This window comes from Ammospiza caudacuta, chromosome 3 (genome assembly GCF_027887145.1).
Source record: "Ammospiza caudacuta isolate bAmmCau1 chromosome 3, bAmmCau1.pri, whole genome shotgun sequence".
Taxonomy (NCBI): domain Eukaryota; kingdom Metazoa; phylum Chordata; class Aves; order Passeriformes; family Passerellidae; genus Ammospiza; species Ammospiza caudacuta.
In genome coordinates, this window is record NC_080595.1 from 31,509,952 (window position 1) to 31,529,076 (window position 19,125).

Consider the following 19,125-nt stretch of genomic DNA (forward strand, 5'->3'; position numbering starts at 1 on the left):
TTATACACATTGATGGAAGCCAGATTTTTCATGGGCATTACATATACTTCTTATAAGTGCCGACTGTAGACATACATATATATATAATTCTTCCATCTTTTAAAGTGATAAAATATGTTTCTCAAATTACTTGCAACCAATCAATATCCAATATATTGGATTCTTTTCCACCCTCTTACTACACCAGATTTCATTAATTTTACAGCAAATTGGAGTAAAACACATGGGTTTATATTTTTGAGAGTGCCTTATGGTATTTTTGCTAGGAAACTACTTTCAAAGTTGGGTAAAGGTTTTTTTCTTTTCTTTTTTCCTGTGTATTCATTAATCCACTCTCAAATTCTGATATTTCTGTCCTTTTCAACCTTTGATAGATAAGAACAGGACACACTATAGTACATTCACAATTCCCATTTCACTGCAAACTTTTAACTTGCTTCTATAAATCACATAACTCCTTCTGCTGCTAGTGGAAGGTATGTGTCCCCAACAAATGATATACCAGGTATTAGTGGTGTTAAACTCTAAGAACTCTAAACTCTAACTTATAAGAAGTACACCTGTCATTACATCTTTCAAGACATGGGCAGAACACCTTTTTTAACTGTCTCAAAGGAAGCAGCATGGGTGCAGCCTCATGCTTAACAACAGTCATTTCTGCTTCTTCCCATCACATGAACAGCAATAAACAGCTGGTGTGATTAATGAAATGAACCACAGCCTTCTCCAACCTGATTTAAGTATTCAGTTAGTCAAAGCAGTTCTTTACTTCCCATGTGAGAAAGCATCGGCAGTTCCTATAATTAATAAAAAAGAAATAATAAATAATTTTGAGAATATGAGCTGTATGAATGTTTACTGAATGTTTGAGCAACAGATTTAAAAAACCCCAAACCCCTCCAAGCATGGCTCTATAACCCCATGTTTCCCTGCCCTGAGTGTTGGAGGCGAGCCGTAACGCCCCAGTGGCTCCGCTCTGCTCCGGTGTGGGCGAGAGGAGGGGACACAAACCCACGTGAATGAGGCCACTGGCCAAACTCCCTGTTTGTGACACACCTCTGAGGCACACACACCCACAGAGGTGTGGCTGTGCTTTCAGTGCTGTAGGGCACCCCAGCATAAACTGGGGAAAGAGCCTGGGCAAGTGGAAGATTTGCATCTCCTCATGGAGAACCCATCAGCGGGTGATGACAGACCCGACGTGGGGGCCGTGTCTCATGGCTGGCTTGTGGGCTGCACTGTTATCAGCTGAGCACCACAGGTCAGCCTGGCAAAACAGCACCATGTTTACCCTTTGGTATTCCTAAATGAGATGCTCCCATGTTCCTTTTTCATCTCTACAGCTGCCATTTCATATCTATGTGTGATGTGCCACACATCTTCTCATCTGCCAAGAGTCTTTAACTCACGAAACATAAAATAAAACCCCGAAGCACCTTATCCCAGCCACAGGAATATGCAGGTTTTCGTAATATACTTGATTCTTTTTTCAGCAAAGAAATACTTTGGGGAAGAAGTACAGAGAGCTATTGATCTACTGACTTTGATGTCAAATTGGCAGATCACACACAGCCTCCCCAAAGCTTCTCTGTTACTGAGTACCCCACTTTTCCATGGCTTAGCAGCCTCACCTCCTGAAGGGGGATTTAGTCAAGTAACATGCTGCTTTTCCCAATTGCATTTGCTTTTCCCAACACCCATTTTGCCAATGAGCAATTCCATGACCATCAGTGACTCTGGCTTCACACTGGACCAAATAAATGTTTTGTGTATTTGAAGAAGATCTGGTGCATTTGACTAGAGCTGCAAATAGAATGGACTCAAACACAAAACCAACTTTGGCTTCAAGGAAGAAAGTTCAGTGAAGTAAAAGTTTGGTGATTCTAACAAAGGTTAAAGTTATTTGACCTGGGTTGAATTTGAGCTTGTAAGAAGGGCAAAATGAGAACATGCCAAGACTTGAAGAATAGTTCCACAAACAAAAAGGTACTTTATCAGATAAGCCTTCACATCAATTTTTGTTCAGTCTCATTCAAGGAAGTTTTTTTTTCATGTGAAGAGATTTTGTTAAGATTAGTTCTGAACTCCCAGAGAAAGTGATTGGTCTCTCTTTCTGAGCCATGACTGAATCCTCAATGAGTAGAAGACAAAAGAGAGGTTTTGTGGCACAGCAGCAGACAAATGAAGAGCCTGGGAGGGGACTGACAGGGGCAGGCCCAAAGAGAGGCAGAGGCATCACCGTTTGCCTATCAAGGGAAGTGTGAGGTCGGGCAAAGGCAAATCTTCCTGTCAAGGTCTGGTGCAGACAAGAGAGCCTTACACCCAGCTGGTCAAGCTGTCAGTGCAGGGGGCTTCTCTTCCAGAAACAGGTAAGCTCCTAGCTGTGGCCTTGCCATACAGAATACATGAAAAAATAACATAAATAGTGTCCACCATACATTGGGATTAAAGAGGGAGATCTGTGACGTAGTGCTGATTAGCCCATGACTATATTCTGCTCTTTTTTTCTTAAAATTTTCCACTGTTTTTATTTCTCCCTCTTTCATTCAAGCTGTGTTTGAGAAACCATTCCTCTCCATGGGCTACAGTGGGGTTTGGATCAAATCTTACAGTACATTTGCAGCTTGTTAAATTACTAAACACGCTTGCCTCAAAATCTTTGTGCTATATATTGCTTCATCAGATGAAACAATGATAAAATTTGATCATATGGTCTAATTCCAAGGAAGGCAAGTACTCTACCCTAGTCAGAACTAGCATGCCAGCTCAGCTTTATAGTCCTTTGGAAAGCTGAGCTCCACTAAACACAGGCTTTCACTGCTGGTAGGTGGCCAGATTTACAATACAATAAATTACTTGCTCCTGGAGAGAATTGTAATCAGATAAATACAGTGAATTCTTTATACTGTCTGGAGGCACTCTCTGAACAAAACCCCATTTCATACAGCCTGATGAGACTGAGTTAGTGTTATTTTATAGGGATACATGCATTTTGTATGACAGCTTATTTTTAAGAATGTTTATTTTTTCCAGTAGTGATCTCTATGTTACTATCACTGTTTATCCAGGCAAAGGAAACTTGTGGCTCACAGTCCCTTGCCCATATCAGTCCTCACTCCCAGTACATTCCAAGTAGGATATGAGTCTAAATTTATGGCTCATCAAAGCCCATTAACTATTGGAAAGGTTTTTTCTCTTCTGATTTAACCTAATAAGTAACCATAAAGAAACCAAGAAGGAAAAAAATGGTTCAGAATAGGTTTCTCTACAGTAAACACTCAGACTGTGAAAAGACTATGCCATCATTACCAGAAGATAAAGATGGCATAAAGGAATAATACATATTTCAATGTTGTGAACAGTGAGGTTAAAAAATTAATTAAAGAACCTTGTCCATATAGAAGAGATGGTGGGCTAGTCTAGTCTCAAACCCATAAGTGTGAAAAACATTTGGGGTTTAAAATGAGTGCCTCAGCTGCTGCTTTGGACAAAGACCTTTAACCAATAATTAAATTAGTAAAATCATAAGTTAAGTTGTTTGGGGTTTTGGGGGGCATTCTTTGGGTTTTTCGGGGCTTTTTGGTTTTGGTTTGGGTTTTGTTGTTTGTTTTGTTTTGTTTTTTGTTGTTGTTGCTGGCTGGGGTTTTGCTAGTTTGCTTTAGGTTGTGGGGTGGTTTTTTTTAGGGAAGGCTCCAGCTAGGATTATAATAAACATATGGAGACTTTGATACCTCTTTCTTGCTTTCCTTCCCTCTTCCTTTCCTTACTAGCTGGTATCAAAGACCTTCACCATGCAACACTTGTTACTTGGACTTCAAAATAAATGCATTCAGTGCCCACAAAACCCTACAGAGAGCACACTGCATGTGGGTTGAGTGAGCAGGGAAGCACACTCAGGGACAAACAACTCTCATGCCTGTAACAATTCCTCCTAACTGCATCTGCACATCTGTCATCCATCTCACTCTCTTTATATTTGCTAGCAGATTTATTAATAGCTAGGCCACTAAGCAGATTTTCTCTTCAAAACCTGTGGCCCAAATTCTTAAGAACACACATTATATCCCCTTAAAAGGACAGAGAGGAGTGTGTCTGCTTGTTTACATTTGATTAGAAAGCACAGCCAATGAGCTAAATTATGACACATTCCCAAAGAAACAGTGGAAATTTGCTTGATTAAGAGAAAGAGTTCCCATACAAACAGATTTCTGTTTTCTGGTCAGTACCTGCCTTGCATTCAACTCGCCTTATGATGGTTAATTCTGTCAAAAGTATAAATATTACAACCTAGGGGGTCAAGCCTAGAAGCCAGGAGCTGTGTCCCCTGCCTCTTCACATCCAAAGTGCCTCATGTCAAAGAAGACTGCAGCACAGCTACTTAATTGCTCAGCCACTTAAAGGACAACAAAGCCAGATAAGCATTCCTGAATCCTAGTCTTACACTGGCTGTCAGGTCTCTAAAGAGCATCTTTTCACCTTGGAACATAGTCCAGAACAGTAAGAGACTCCACTGTGAAGCCTCATATACAGAAGCACTTAATGAAACTAACACCCAGTGGTTTAAGAAAAACAAATTGTGAATTTCAATTTGCTTGAGAACATCCTATGGACATTGGAGTGGAAGGATTTTTTCATGCAGATGGCACAGGCTGAGAGAGTGCTCACCTAGTTCTGTTCCCTGGCCTTGGCTAATAACTTCTAGCATCACCCTGGGCACACTAATTACCTTCCTGGTTACATTTAGAAAAATCCCTTTAATAGCTTTCCAAAGCTGGATTTTTTTCCAGAATTCTTGATGATGTGAAATTATTAAATCAGGATTAATGGTGTTTCTAAAAATACATACTTGCGTAGTCACAGGTTGTTCAGTACAATGCAGGAAAAAGGGTTAAATTATGCAACATAAGCAGAAGTTCAGCATAGGTGATCATAACAGTCCCTGCTGGACTTAATATCCATGAATTAATGTATGACAGGGGATAAATACAGTGGGACATAATGTGATTGCTGACTCCAGCTCCTGCTCCCTCTTCTATGAAGCAGCTCCCAAGCCCAGCAGTTTCCAACCCCCCTGCATCCCTGATGAAATATAGCACCAATCCATTGCTGCTGGGGCACAGGGCTCTGAAAAGCAATGGAAGAGGCTACATTGTTTTCTTATGCAAGAATATGTGCATATTGGCCACAAATGTAGGGATAAGCAAATCTTCAAGATGGAAGGACAAAATCAAGGGTCAGAGCAGAATTTTCCTGTCCCTATCATTACATAAGTAATTTAGTAATTACATAAGCATTTAGGATCTCTTGTGCTATATTCTTTTGGCTTTAAAAAAACCTTTTTCCTTTCTTTTCTTTGAAGCCTCAGACACTGACCACTATTCAAGTCTAAATCACAGAATGGTTTGGTTTGGGAGGGACCTTAAAAATCATTGAGTTCCAGACCCCTGCCATGGGCAGGGACACCTTCCACTAAACCAACTTGTTCAGAGCCTCATCCTACCTTACCTAAGCACTTCAGGGACTGGACATCCACAGCTTCTCTGGGCAACCTGTTCCAGTGCCTTCCCAACCTCACAGTAAATAATTTCTTCCTAAAATGTAATCTAAATCTGTCTTCTTTCAGTTTAAAACCATTCCCCCTTGCCCTATCACTAAAATGATGAAAATCTTAACAGGTTAATGGATTCATCCTGTGAGGTAAACTTAAAATACGGGTAGACTGGAAGAGTTCTTTGTCAAAAGCACACAAAGTAGCTGCCTTTGACAAAAGAAATTTTTTTCAGTGTGAGCTTTTAGCTTCGACTATTCTTCAAAAGTGGATCACCCAGTGCTGACTAAAGGCAGTGGTAAAGGTTCCACGTGATTTCAGTGACCCAACCCTTCTCCACTGCTCTTATTCCATCCACCCAGCACAATGAGTCAACTGACTGCATTTAGGAATTTGCTGTACACCTGTAATTTATTGTGCTGTCATCTCAGAAAGCAGTACTGTTGAAGAATGACAGAGTCTTTCCTTTAGAATTTACTGTCCCAATAAAATTATTCACCCAATCTCCAATTCCTAGAAAACTCCACAGAGGAAATCACGTTTTAAAGAGGGTCCTTTCTTATCAGTAATAACTGAGTAAAAAGTGAATCATTGCACAGGACTTGATGTGAAATACAGATGGCCTTGGAGTGGCAATCAAACTTCAAACGTACATGTTTCACAGAAAACATTAAGCTGGGTTGTTGGTAAAGGTTGCCCCCACACTTTGAGGCATTTTTTGTTTTAATGCAGTTACCAGTTTCAGGATGCAAGGAGGAGCCCACCCAGGCAATTTATGTGATTTAGATAAGGGAGATGCACAGTCTCATGCCAAGGGCCGAGTCAGATGAGTGACAACACAGAAAATCCAGCCCAGTCTTTGCTTTGAGTCTGGCACCCATTAAAAGCCACCTCCCAAGGACACGTGTGACACAAGGCCATGATCTGGTAGAATGGTGAGAGCCCTGAATGAACACAAAGCTGGTTTGTCCTCAGCCCTCCCATCCACGAGGTCCAGTGCAGAGGGGTAGGTTTGCCAGGATGGAGGAGGTCCATCCTCCCCTTCCCAGGCTGTCAGTGATGCCACCACTCAGCACAGCACACACGGTGTGACTCAAAGGGAAAGCAGCCCCACCACGGAGCAGCTGCCCCATTGCTCCATCAGGAGTGGTGTGCTTTACAAACACTGATGTGCTAAAACCCAGAACTCCTTCTGCTATGGGTTTACCACTCCCTTCAAGAGGAATTCAGTGAAGTTATGTATGAAAACACAACAGCCTTCACATTCTTCCAGTGCCTCACAGTTAGTGTCAAAGAGTTATGAAGAAAAAAACATCAGTTCCAGAAACTTGAAATCCCCCTACCTATGAGATCCAAGTCCATAGCAGTCCTCCATTTATTTTAGAGAGAAAACTCAATATTATTCAGCTGAATCAGTAAGGAATATAATTTTCATGAGTCTTTAGAGGCTATACAGAAATCAAGAGCACCATCCAAATTTTGCCACTAATTTGCTATGGTTAGGTCACTTAAACTCTCCATTCTCCCTTATTCTTGCCCATAAAGTGAAGCCAAGTCTAATGACTACTATTATGGCAGAAGTACTGGAAGATTTAATTAGCTAATATTTTTCCAACAGGGAAAATATGTAAAATACTCAGGAAATGCTGAATGTTATCACTAGTGCAGGAACAGTGGTGAATAGTAACAGCGGCAGCCCTTTTAGCTAAGGGAGACATAGAAAAAAATTTGTTTATTGAGATGGAACCAAAATTGAAATTGGTTTAATTTTCACAACTGAACATTCCAGAACTTGCTTAAAACCCCAGACATTATGAAATCACACAACCTATTTGCTGCTTTTCAAAACCAGGAGATTGACTCCCTCATCTCCACAAACACACTTCAGTCTTGCTTCTACTGCTTCTTCACAGACAACTTTCCATTACATATTTTAAAATCTCTATGCCAGGCAAAATGAATTAGTTCAAAAGTCTTATGGAAAACAGATTTATAAACTTGTGTGATTAATGCTGTGTTTCAGCCTAAGATGGTTTTTCTTTGCACATTAACAGATGAAAGCTACCAGAAATGATGATGGAGCACAGGGCAAGAAACTCAGGTAGTATAAAAAGTACTCTTCAGTTGACTTAGCATGACTTATACTTTGAGAATCTGGACACGAACCAAGAGGAAGCTTGCCAGCAGAGCTTTTCCTCAGCAACTGTCTCTTAGAGAGGCTGTTGCAATCCCAAATAATTTCCTCTATAAAACCCCTGTTCCAGCTCAGGAGTTCCTTCCTTTTGCTGTAGCAATGGGAAAATGCAACCAACAGCATCAGACCCATCTGTACAAGTAGTTTAACTACACAGATCCATGATTAGTATTTTAATTTGTGCACTGTGCTTACCAAAGAAGCTTGAGAGCCAGCCTCAATTCATAAGGAAACATATTTTTCAAAGCCATCTGAGCCGACATGTTCACAAAAGAACACTATCTGACTCACTGAAATCGAGATCCTCCTCAGCAATAAAAACCTGGGGAAAGAGAGGATTTGCATCTTGCCCAGGATGTCAACAGGATTTGCTCAATGACAAGAGACACACTGATCACTGGCAGCCTAAACCCAGCACAGCAGGCATCAGCAGTTAGCCCTGTCCTTGTAGATACCTTAGATGTGTTCGTCGTTTCCCTCATTTCATCAATTTCATTAAGATGAGAATGCTCACATCAGTAAGCATACACATTTGGTGAAATAAGCTGGTATGATAAGATTGCACTCTGCACTGAAGTTTCACTGCTGGCAGAACGTGCAGCTCTGTGCCATTACTGCCATGACTTTTGTTCTCAGTACCCCCTGTTAACACACAGACCCCCAGTACCCAGTAAGTGATGGCAACTGACATGGCAGGTGCCTGAGGCACAGAGAGAAATTGGTGTTAGTGCTTCTCTGCTGCCAGGATACAGCCCAGGTTTGTGGTTTGGGTTGTGGCCATTGAGGAGCCCAGCAGATTAATATTTTTCCTTATTTCCCCCTTCACTGTAGCATTCAATTTCAGTAGGTTTATAGCTTGCACAGGAAACTGTACTGCTAAACACAGATGAGAAAAATATATACTACATATAGAAAACATCCTGTAGGGACCTTTCAACATCATTTCCAGATATCACATTTTTCTGGTTATAAAACAACTCCTCAGTATCTTCAGCTGTGCATGGTGACATGACAAACCCAACACAGTCATATCAAGGAATTTATCTGTTTCTATCTTCCTTCCTGCCACCAGCTGTATGAGAATCATTTACTTAAAAGCAACTTTGGAATACAAGTATTTTGACCTCAAGTATATCAAGACACCTCCAGGCAACCTCCTGTCCCCATTGCAGGATCAGCTGAGTATAGAGCCATTTCCACCACGACATGAGGAATAATGTCATTTGATCTCAGTCTTTTTATCTTTTCTAATGCTTTTGTCTCTTTTGCCTACTCCTCCTGTTACCTGGTGTGCAATATGCACCTTAAGAGATCCAGGGTACATTGTCTCAGAGAAATAGCAATTAATTATTAAACCTGTCTCTATAACAGCCTTCCAGGTGTTGAGACAATCTGTAAGCTAAGCACTGATGTTTATCTCTGTAACACGGCACTACTGCATGAAACCTGTCAGCCAAACTGCTGCACAAGCCTTTTCATTTTTGTTCATTTTTATTTTTATGGAATTGCCCTGCAATAGAAAAATGACTATTTACAGAAAAAAAAAAAAAAAAGACAATCTGTGGTTAAATCCTCCCTTTTGTCCATTCTGGGCAGGCATTTGTCACCATGCAAAACATCACACTGATTTCAGTCCTGTCCTTATCGCCTTTGCTGTGTAAGCAGTCAGGAGCTGGAAACCTGGAGCCAGGCTTAGATGCTGCACTTGCCATTTCCAAGCCAGCTCATTTCTTGTGGGATTACACATGTCTACACATCATCTGACTAATTTTAAGGTTGTCCATGGAAGGAGAATGGAGCGGGTGAGGGCTGAGAATCTGCTGCTAGCAAAAGAACCCCAAAATTGTGGGGTGAGATTTTGTACCCTGCAGTTGCCAGATGAACCTTTGGTGATTATATTTCCTTTGTCTGCCTTTATCAGTATTATTACAGTTATTTTTTTTCATGGTCTGTAGCAACACATTAAAAATCCATTTCAGGGATCTACAACTATTCTCCCAATCACAGTGCAAACAACCTAAAATGAACTTAATAAACACTAGAAGAGTCCAGGTTTCTTACGAGTTTGTTTCTCATTATTATTTTGAGGTACAAACTGAGGCACTTTTTTTGGTGCCTAACTACTGTATCTCCCTTATAAATTTTTTGGTATCTTCCAAGATAAAATGTATCTGCTACTTTTCTTTCTGGCATGTGACTTCAGGGTTCCTCTCTGCTCCAGCTGGCTGCCTGCTTGTACAAAACTTGCAGGAATTCAATTAGCTTTAAGCCTACTCTCCAGCAGCCAAATTAAATCAACTGGTGTGTTCAACAGTTATCTGAGGATGTACAGAACATGATCACCCTATTTCCTGAGGAAACCAGGCTAGCAATTCCTACTTCTAAGAGCTAATCACTTGCAATGGATGTATGAAATAAATGGGAAAATGAGAAGATGGCAGAAAGGCCAAAGTTAGGTAATAAGAAGTCGAACATTCCATTGTGCAAGAAAATGAACATTAGTCACAGTACAATGCTGACAGCTGGCACCAGATTTGCTACCAGGCAAGGCATTTAAAGGAAGGATGGGCAGCCAGGAGGGAGGTGACAAGGTGGCATTTTGCCCCAAATCATCTTATATTTGCAAGGCAGCATGGGGGGAAACTCCACTCAAAGGGAGCTAGGAGATGTATAAGCAAAAGTGGTTGTGTCAAATGAGCAGGAATGAGCTTTTCCACCCTGGATCCATGTGGTGATCCAGGGAGACTGACCTGCCTCCATGCCCCATTTGCCCCGTGACTTGCCATTCACCCCACCCTTGGCCTGGGGGCTCATCTTCTGTCTTTCATGGAAACACTCCTGCTGCCTCAACCCAAATGGAGCAAGGCAATTTACAATTTACTTTGTAAATTCACACAAGAGCAGGTGGAGAGCTGCTGCTGTGGGAAGTCAGCAGACAGTAACTTTTTGCATTGTTTGCAAAAGAGATGACTGCCCACATTCTCCACAGGGCAACTGGTCCTGGGGAGGGACTGTGTTTTCAGGCACCTTCTCTACAAGTATGAAATGCAAGGGAGTTAATGTGTCTTGAGAGACATCTCAATGTGTTTCTGGCATTTTCTGGGTTATAGGAGACATCTGGGCTCTCACCTTTCTGCATGGGTGGGTACTGGAGGTTTGTATGGAAAGAAAACCCAGATTTAAAGAACTTCTGTAGCATGTTTCGGCTGAATAAAAAGCAGCAGTGAACAGGTGCCAGTGGCTGAATGGTAGGAAATGTGGGCCACAAGGACAGAGACAGCACAGAGTACAAGGTTCTGTGGAGCTGGGATTACTCACAGGTTTGATTGTTTCACATATCCATAAGGCAATGTCATGTATTTCATTTGATCAGGTGAGGATGAGCCTGGAATAAATAAATGTGAGAATTACTGGCTGAAGCAGTAACAAATCAGACATGTATGCTTTGCCTCTAGAAAAACTGCTCCTCTTCCTCTCTCTGTATCGAGAGCAGGAGCTGGCTGTCATCAGCTCTTCCCCTTTTCTAGCTCTCTGCTGTCTGAGCTACCTTGTTCCAGGGGAGCTTTTTCCCCACTGGCTAAGCCTGATGCTTTAAGGCCCATGAGGGCTTTAAAGCTGCTTACAGATTGCAAAGTGACCTTTTTTAGACTTCAGACTGAGATTGACTCACGTGAACTCAGAGTCCCTGAACACGGGTAGCAAATTGTCTTGCATATTTCTAAACTGTCAGATAGTCATTAGCTATAAATAATAAATGTCACGTGGCTTGCAAAATACATATCCAGCCTATTTAAGAATACTTAATGCTTGTGGTAAATTTTTTATCTCCAAGTATTTTTATCTTAACTAGTGGTTCCAGCCATTGGCCTCAGAACTGCCTGTAGAAAGGAAGGAGAAGGTAAGTATTATACATTACACTCTTAAAAGGTGAAGAAAAGAGAAGGGGTAAGCCAAAGACACAACTTGGATGAGACCCAGGAGGAATGAGGATGGACTTGTGACACATCAGCCATCATGGTTGCAGTGCTTTGCAGAAAGGCTGTGCTTTATGCCTGCTTGTTGCCAGACGACAGGCAGGAGGAGTTTCTGCAAGCCCCATCCTCAGCATCTGGCCTCTGGGAAAGGCAGGACAGGAGGCAGAGTGGGTCCCCACTCCTCCCAGCTGCACCCCACCGTGCCAGTCTGCAAGGCAGGCAGGGGATACATATCTTGGCTCCACGTGAATATTGCATGATTCCTCTTTCCTCTCTCCAGTTCACTAAGCTCTCATTTCCTATGCCTCTGCTAGCACAGTTCAGGCTGAAAAATAGTCTTCCTAATGCCCAAGGTTGTTTGCTTTCTTTGGGGATGTTTATTTAATATCTCCTCACTAACGAGTCAGGTTTTTTCTATGATCCACAAGGCATCAATATTGCATGTGCTCAGAGACCTTAAGGCTAAGAAATACATGGATGCTAAGCACTGTGTATTTCAAGAGGCAAGTGTTTTGTTAACAGCAACAGCTAAACAAGGCATGGAACAGCCTGAACTTCTGGAGTCAAAGTGAGATCAAAGCACATAAAGGTTAATGGGCAAAATGCCACAGGAGCCATTCTGCAGTGGGAATTTATGATTTACAAGCGTACCAGGAAAAGACTGCTTTAATCACTAGATTACGCTAAGTACTTGCCAATTTTAATACAGCAAACCACTATTTTTTTCCTACTTCAGCATCAAAAAACTTGCCTTCTTAAATATAGAAACATATAATCAGATTATTATCAAATGCTTTCCCCTCCTTCCCCAAGAAAAACATTAATATTATTAATATAACACCATCAAGATCTCTGAGAAAGGGGTGCAGAGGATGGGGGGCAGATTTTACCCCTTCCTCCATGTCCCTGTCCTGTTTTGGGCCTCCCATGATTGGAGGCACTTGTCCCATTTGCCTGTGCTGCCCTCTGGGTTATTTTCTGCATGACTTGGAGTTGTCCTCTGAGCACAGAAATCCCCTGATGCCCTCCCCAGTATCCCTGTGTACCTCAGTTGCCCAGCATGCTCCTTGGACAAAAAATTTGCCAAAACAAGGGAGGAGGGGATGTTGGGGAGCCCCCCAACCACATGTCCCTGGTGCCAAGGACATGCCACCCAGAGGGTCACCCCACAGCCAAGGAAAGCTTGGCTGCAGGAGCAGGGCAGCAACCCCTGGCTCACCAGCTCCTGAAAACCACATGCTAAAAATTCTATTGTGTGCTTAAATGGTATTTATAGACACCATCAATCACAGAGGTCCTAAACGCATTAAATCAAAATTAGTTTAAAAACCAGTGTTCTTCAAGACTCCTAAAAACAGCTCAAAAAGATGATATCATTATAGCCCTCTCCTAAATGTCATGGTTTCAAGTAGGTCTCTGATGCTCAGCAGGGCTTGGTTTATACTGAGGCTCAGCACCTGACACTGGTATCCACCAAAAAGGGGAACAGAGACAGTAGGAAGCAAACTCAGACTGACCCTTTCTGTTACAGGGAACAGGGCTCACAGCTCCCTTACCTTAATGAAACAAGAGTCAGTCACGCAATATCAGTAGAGATTTAGTGTAGAATAAGGTAGAATCAGTCACACAACCTTCAGAATTGGTAAAAATCAAAAGAGAGCACAAAACCAGAGCCCTATCTCTAAGCCAAGGCAAACAGCTGACCTCTTGCTCTGTTTTTAAACTCAACCTGCCCCTCCCTGTCCCTGACCATAACTGGGCACAGCTGGGTGCTCACTGCTCGCCTCCAGCCGGGGGAAGGCTGCAGCAGCAAACAGAAAACATATGTGAACTACAGACCTTGCTAAATTAGCTGTATGCAGTATTTTTCATTCTTGATGTGATGGCATTTTAGGCAGGGTTGGAGTGCTCACAGGGGTGCAGTTTCTTTGGCTAAAGGTTGCTTTTTGGCCATCTGAACCTAATTTCTGCAGCTGTAGCAGATCTGCCATAGCCAGGGACACAGGGCTAGCAGCAGGCAGTACCAGTACCCCAGAGCAGTGTGATAGGCACAGCTCCTCAGTCATCAGTGGACATGTATATTGCTACCCTGAGTTTGACTCTTTGGTCTAAAATGAGCTACCCTCTTGAGTTTGGATTTTCCTGGCTACTTGTGGTTTTATTTATGTTTACCAATTCATCAGTGCTGCTTGCAAAAATAAGATAGCGCTTATGAGCCATTCTCAAGAGAAGAAGCATTTTACATTCCGAGTTTTACTACAGCATTGGTACTAGAAGCAGAAATAAGGCATAAGTTAGTGTGTCTCCTTGCAGTAATGCTGCTTATTTCCTGCATAACTAACCTAGAGGAGTGGAGGAATATTAAGTACCATGTAGGCCACTGATTTTCCTATTCATGCAAAACCTCTACTGCAAGTTTAAGCAATGCCTATAACTATCATGCAACAGAATAAGCTGTGATGCAGTTTGCTTTTTCTTCATTAATGTAATTTGTTTCTATCCCTTCCTCAGCTCCTCCTTTTTTTTTTTTTCTTTTTGGTTACTCTTCTGCAGAAAGTCAAACCACAGGCAGCTTTCTTCTACAAACAAATCCAATTAGCTAAGATTGTGGATGGATTAAGATTTAAGACTCTACAGAGATGCCTGGATGGAAACCCTTTACGTTAGCTAATTCTTATTCAAAAACAAACAAGGTTGGAGGGCAGCACCACATTTAACTTGGGGACTGGTGGGTGGAAACCACCAGATAATTAAAGATGTCTCTTTATCACCCTTGAAAAGGGAGGGTCAGATAAGGCAGGATATGACCCACAACTGGCAAGGACAGGTATGTAGGTCACCATGTCACATGGAAAGACACCGAGCAGAGCCTGAGCAGCAGCCTGCACACAGTGGCCCAGATCAAAGAAGGAATTGGGGACACCTTCACAAAGAGCTCTGCCCATGGATCAGGGAACAGCAAAACAAAGAAAAACACCATACCCAGCTCTCTTCTCCCTCTGGAAAGGCAAATGGTCATCTTGGCTGCTGTCAGGAGATAGCTGGTGAAAGAAAAAAAACCTTTAATGAAGAATTCCTGGGATTTTTTTAGGGCCACAAATAGGGGGACAAACAGGTGCAGGCAGTATGCAGACAGCTGCATGTACAGCACGAATGACTTCTGCTTGATCCCACTCTTCCTGGAGTTCTTTCATCCAGAAATCTGTCAAAGTGAGGAGAAGGGAACAAAGATTTCTCTCCTAAGAGAGAACACAAATGAGGCAAATGGCAGGACTAATACAAATGTTTCAGCCATTTACTTTTTGGGAACAGGTTAGGAGAGATCTGAATCCAGCTTCAGCAGGGTGAGCCATCAACTAGTCTGCAGCTCTGGCTGAATAGCTGCCACTGCTCTTGGAAATACAAGTTGCCAGCATGTAGACGCCAATACAGTCCACATGGTCAGCTAAAACTGATTTCATGAGAGAATGCTGGAGGAGCAGCTACCCAGCAGGAGTCACTAAGGGTAGAAGTGCTGACAGTCACTTCTCCACTGCTTTCTAGTGATGACTGTTCAGATCCATGTGACTCCAGGAGGCACCGTGCTTGTCACCTGCCTGGCAGTTCCCTTGATTACACGGTGTTGCACAGCAATAGTATCTGACTATTTCCCTGCATCAAGATCTGGGTATTTCAGGACACGGTATTTCAGATAACTGTTTATACAGTAACAGCTGGCTGCAATGAAGTCATCAAGTGTTTCTGAGGTTACTTAGTACTGCAGAAAAATCAAACAAGAATCTGCCTGAGCTCCATAAACATGGTCTGTGTCTCAAAGGGTGCCACAAAACCCATGAAAGTGGCAAGGGCTCAGCACTGCAGCAGAAGTTGCTTTGGGTGCTAGCAACCCAAATATTGGCAGTCTTTGATCTAACCAGCTTGAATATTGGGGGAGAATCCTAACGCTGCAAAAGCCTCTTTTATGATGAGGGTGATGAAACACTGCATCAGGCTGCCTAGAGAAATGGTAGATGCCACACCCCTGGACACACCCAAGGTTGGGTTGGACAGGGCTCTGACCAGCCTGATCTGGATGAAGATGTTTCTGATCATTGCAAGGGTGTTTGGACAAGATGACCTTTAAAGGTCCCATCTAGCCCAAATATTCTGTGATCTCAATTGTATCAGCTATTCATTCTGCACTCATCAGAAATGCTGCCACTGCTACCACCTCTGAGCAGAATGCTGCCCGTTTATCAAGAATATCTGCCACCAACAGAGCTTATTAGAGGATAAGAGCTGTCTTGTTTGAATGCTGAGTTGGAAATGCATTTTTTTTTTTACATTGTAATAAATCTGAATGTTGCATTCCCTGGAAAATAATTGTTTAGGATTCATCATATTGGAGAAACAATGTTTTTTAGAGTCTGCCTGTGGAGTTTTTGTGTCATTATGAAAACAAATATTTTATATGGAAGAAAGAAATTTATTTTTTAAAGTCTCCAAAAGTGAAAGCAAGACACTTCACTACCATCCAAACTTTGCAAAACATTAATTTCTCTAGAACTGTGTTTTTTACTGGCCTGCAATAGCTGTAATTGGGTATTGGTTTTCTGCCCAATTCTAATCAGTATAGCAATATCCAACAAGGCATGCAGAAAAATTATATCACATCATATGGGCAAAAATGTATTTATAATGTATTTGTAATTGCAAAAGAAGGTTGATAAATGTAGTTTACTCCAGAGGGGGTGGTATGAGAGATCTGTAAAAGGCTGGTGAGACCCAGGTGAGCCTATGCTAAAAGAACTGAAGGAAGAGCTGTACCATCAAAACTCTCCTAGGGAATAGTAGACAATATGAAAATATTAGATTAGGCGCAGAGTGGTCATTTTGAGCAACTTTGCATTTAAAATTGCCAAGCAAGCAGAAGGTTGAGAGAGACCAGGAACACAAAACCTGGGTTCCAGCATTAGCAAGTCAAATTGTGAACTGACGTCAGGAACCCAGTGATGATTATGTCATGAATTTCACAATATTTGGTGCAGTTTCCTACAGCTCTTGCTCCTGCAACTGTTTCCAGCCTTGAAAGTTTAGAAAGTATTAACCAAGCACTTCAAACCAAAAAAAGTAAATAAAAAAGCACATCAAACTAATTATTAAACTGCACCAAACTCTCAAGGTTTTCCAGCAGACAGCTCATGCTGTGTGATGGTCTGAGTTGAGCTGATAGTGCTGGCTGCTCAGCTGGAGAAAATTTGATTTTCTTGAGGGGAAGGTGACTAAGAGGGAGTATCTGTTTTTAAAGATAAGAGACTAAAATACAGTGGCAGTGTGGTTGGTAGGAAGGAATAGCTGTAGTCTTCATGTGGCTTTTTTTTGTCTGTATGAGAGATGGAGCTAGGAGAAAGACTAAAAGCGGACCCTAGCTTTCATGACAATCTTTACTTGCTCCCCATCTCTTTCATACATTTCTTACATAGCACTACAGAAGTTTTTGGACTCCTGGGAAATGGATCACTAACTGGGATATATATACGCATATACATGTGTGTATATATTCATATTCATCTGATATATGTGTTTTGTAAATATCTGCAACTCTTTAGTCACCTTGGGCCTTGTAAGAAGCAAAAGCCACAACATGCAAGAGGTACCAAAATAAGAATGAAGCTGCCACAAATCCATCTTTAATCCTCCTTTAATTACACGGGCCAGTGGGGCATTAACGCTGAGACAGCGCCGTGCTGCAGAGAGCTACAGCAAGTGTAAAGGAAGCAGCAGCACCTGATGGTGCGGGACTCTACAGGACAGTGTGAAGTGAAGGCTGTAATTAGGAACCCACTTCATTGTGAAGCAGGCAGCCCAGTGAAAGCAGCTGATGAGACCAGCTGACTGCATCTGTACTGACAATAGCCTGCTAGCATCATTAATATCTGTCATTGTTCCCCCCCACCCCAGCTCATCTCTGAGTGCATAGAGTGAGGTAACCTCCCCACACCATAATGACCAAAATCCTCAGTGAATTGCTTTGCTGAGAACTGCCCTGAATTTCTGTGTTTTGATGGCCACTATGTCGAGTGTGGGGGGGAGGATTTCATCTCTGGGCTCACCTATGGCAAATAGCCAAGAAAGGATGGCTGCACCCTACTCCTGCTTCACACCCGCTCCTTCATCTGTGAAGGACATGGAGCAAATACAGAAAATACAACTAGGCAGTGATAGATGCAAAGGAATAGACTATGCTCAATCCCAGCAGAAAGATAACAAATGCAAGGCACTTCCACAGAGCTCTTCCTCAGCGAGATTAAAATGCTCCTCACACACCTCAGTGAATTCATCATTCCTGGCTCTTCTGAGAGGGGGTCAAAGTCCAATGACCTGTTGTCCTCTCGGGATGACTGGGGCAGAAGGAGAGAGCAAGGGGCTTCTTTGAGGCCTGACACCTGAACAGAAAATGAGTCTGCTAACTTTCAGTGCTTAATTCTGAAAAATTTAGCTTATATGCCTCAAAAAGACTTTTGAAAATCCCTGACTGATCTGCTCCTTGCATCTGGTACCCCATACTCTTTTCCTCCAGGAGGGTATTTTGTGCAGTTTGGCTTGGAAAAGCTGACAGATTCTCTGTGTATGCTGATGGACTAGCCCCCTGCTTTTCAGCTCAGCTGTTAATGCAAGTGGAAATACATCCAGGAAGAAGTTTGCCCTCTTGCTGCCCTTGATGCACCTAGACTGAGCCTACAGCATTTTGGGTCTCCAGAGCTCTCCATCTAGCAGCTTGTGAAAACATTCTGAATTTACTACCCTTTTAACCAGCAAAGAAAATAAATCTTCCTTGCCATAAATGCTAATGTTGGTGCACTGAGAAATCCAAAGGGAGGCTGCAGAGGGAGAGAGAAACATTCCCCATGTGATGATTAAAGTGCCAGTTCATGAAAGCTGACGTCAGCGCATGCTTTCAGGGTGGCAGAGCACTTTGCATTTATCCTTTCCTTGTTTGTGCTCCATCTGGATGGGCTCCAGTGGAAAAAAAAAAACAGAGAGAAAAGGAGAAGCTAATGCCTTTCTAATACACTGCTGAATTCCTTTGGTTCCACACAGGGAGCAGGCTCTGAACCATCTAGATTCTGCCTGCCCAGTTCAGTGAGATAAAAGAAACCGAAGGCAGCCGGTGCTCGGGCCAAACGAAGTCATAATTAGATTGTCATAGCAAACAGTCAGCTGGGGCAGCTCAAAGGAAGACCAAAGGAGAGCACATGGGCAAATAACATCATCTTAGGATTTGACAACTTGCAGGGAGAGCCCTGTTTCTCATCAAGAAGATTCATCCCAACTCACAACTGCTTTCATATAAAGTTATGAAATTTTGAAACTCAAAATTAAGTCACACAAGTAAGCTACAGGTTTCTGCTAAATAGGGTCTGGTGGGA

General features: G+C 42.3%; 1 long non-coding RNA gene across 1 annotated transcript; it reads right to left on the minus strand.

Annotated features, from left to right (window-relative positions):
• Positions 1-635: 635 nt before the first annotated feature.
• LOC131556359 (uncharacterized) lies at positions 636-13,358 on the minus strand. Its single transcript, XR_009274621.1, has 3 exons — positions 13,273-13,358; positions 11,061-11,127; positions 636-797 (listed from the first exon to the last, which is right to left on the minus strand). It is a non-coding gene; the product is annotated as an uncharacterized LOC131556359 (long non-coding RNA).
• Positions 13,359-19,125: the final 5,767 nt, after the last annotated feature.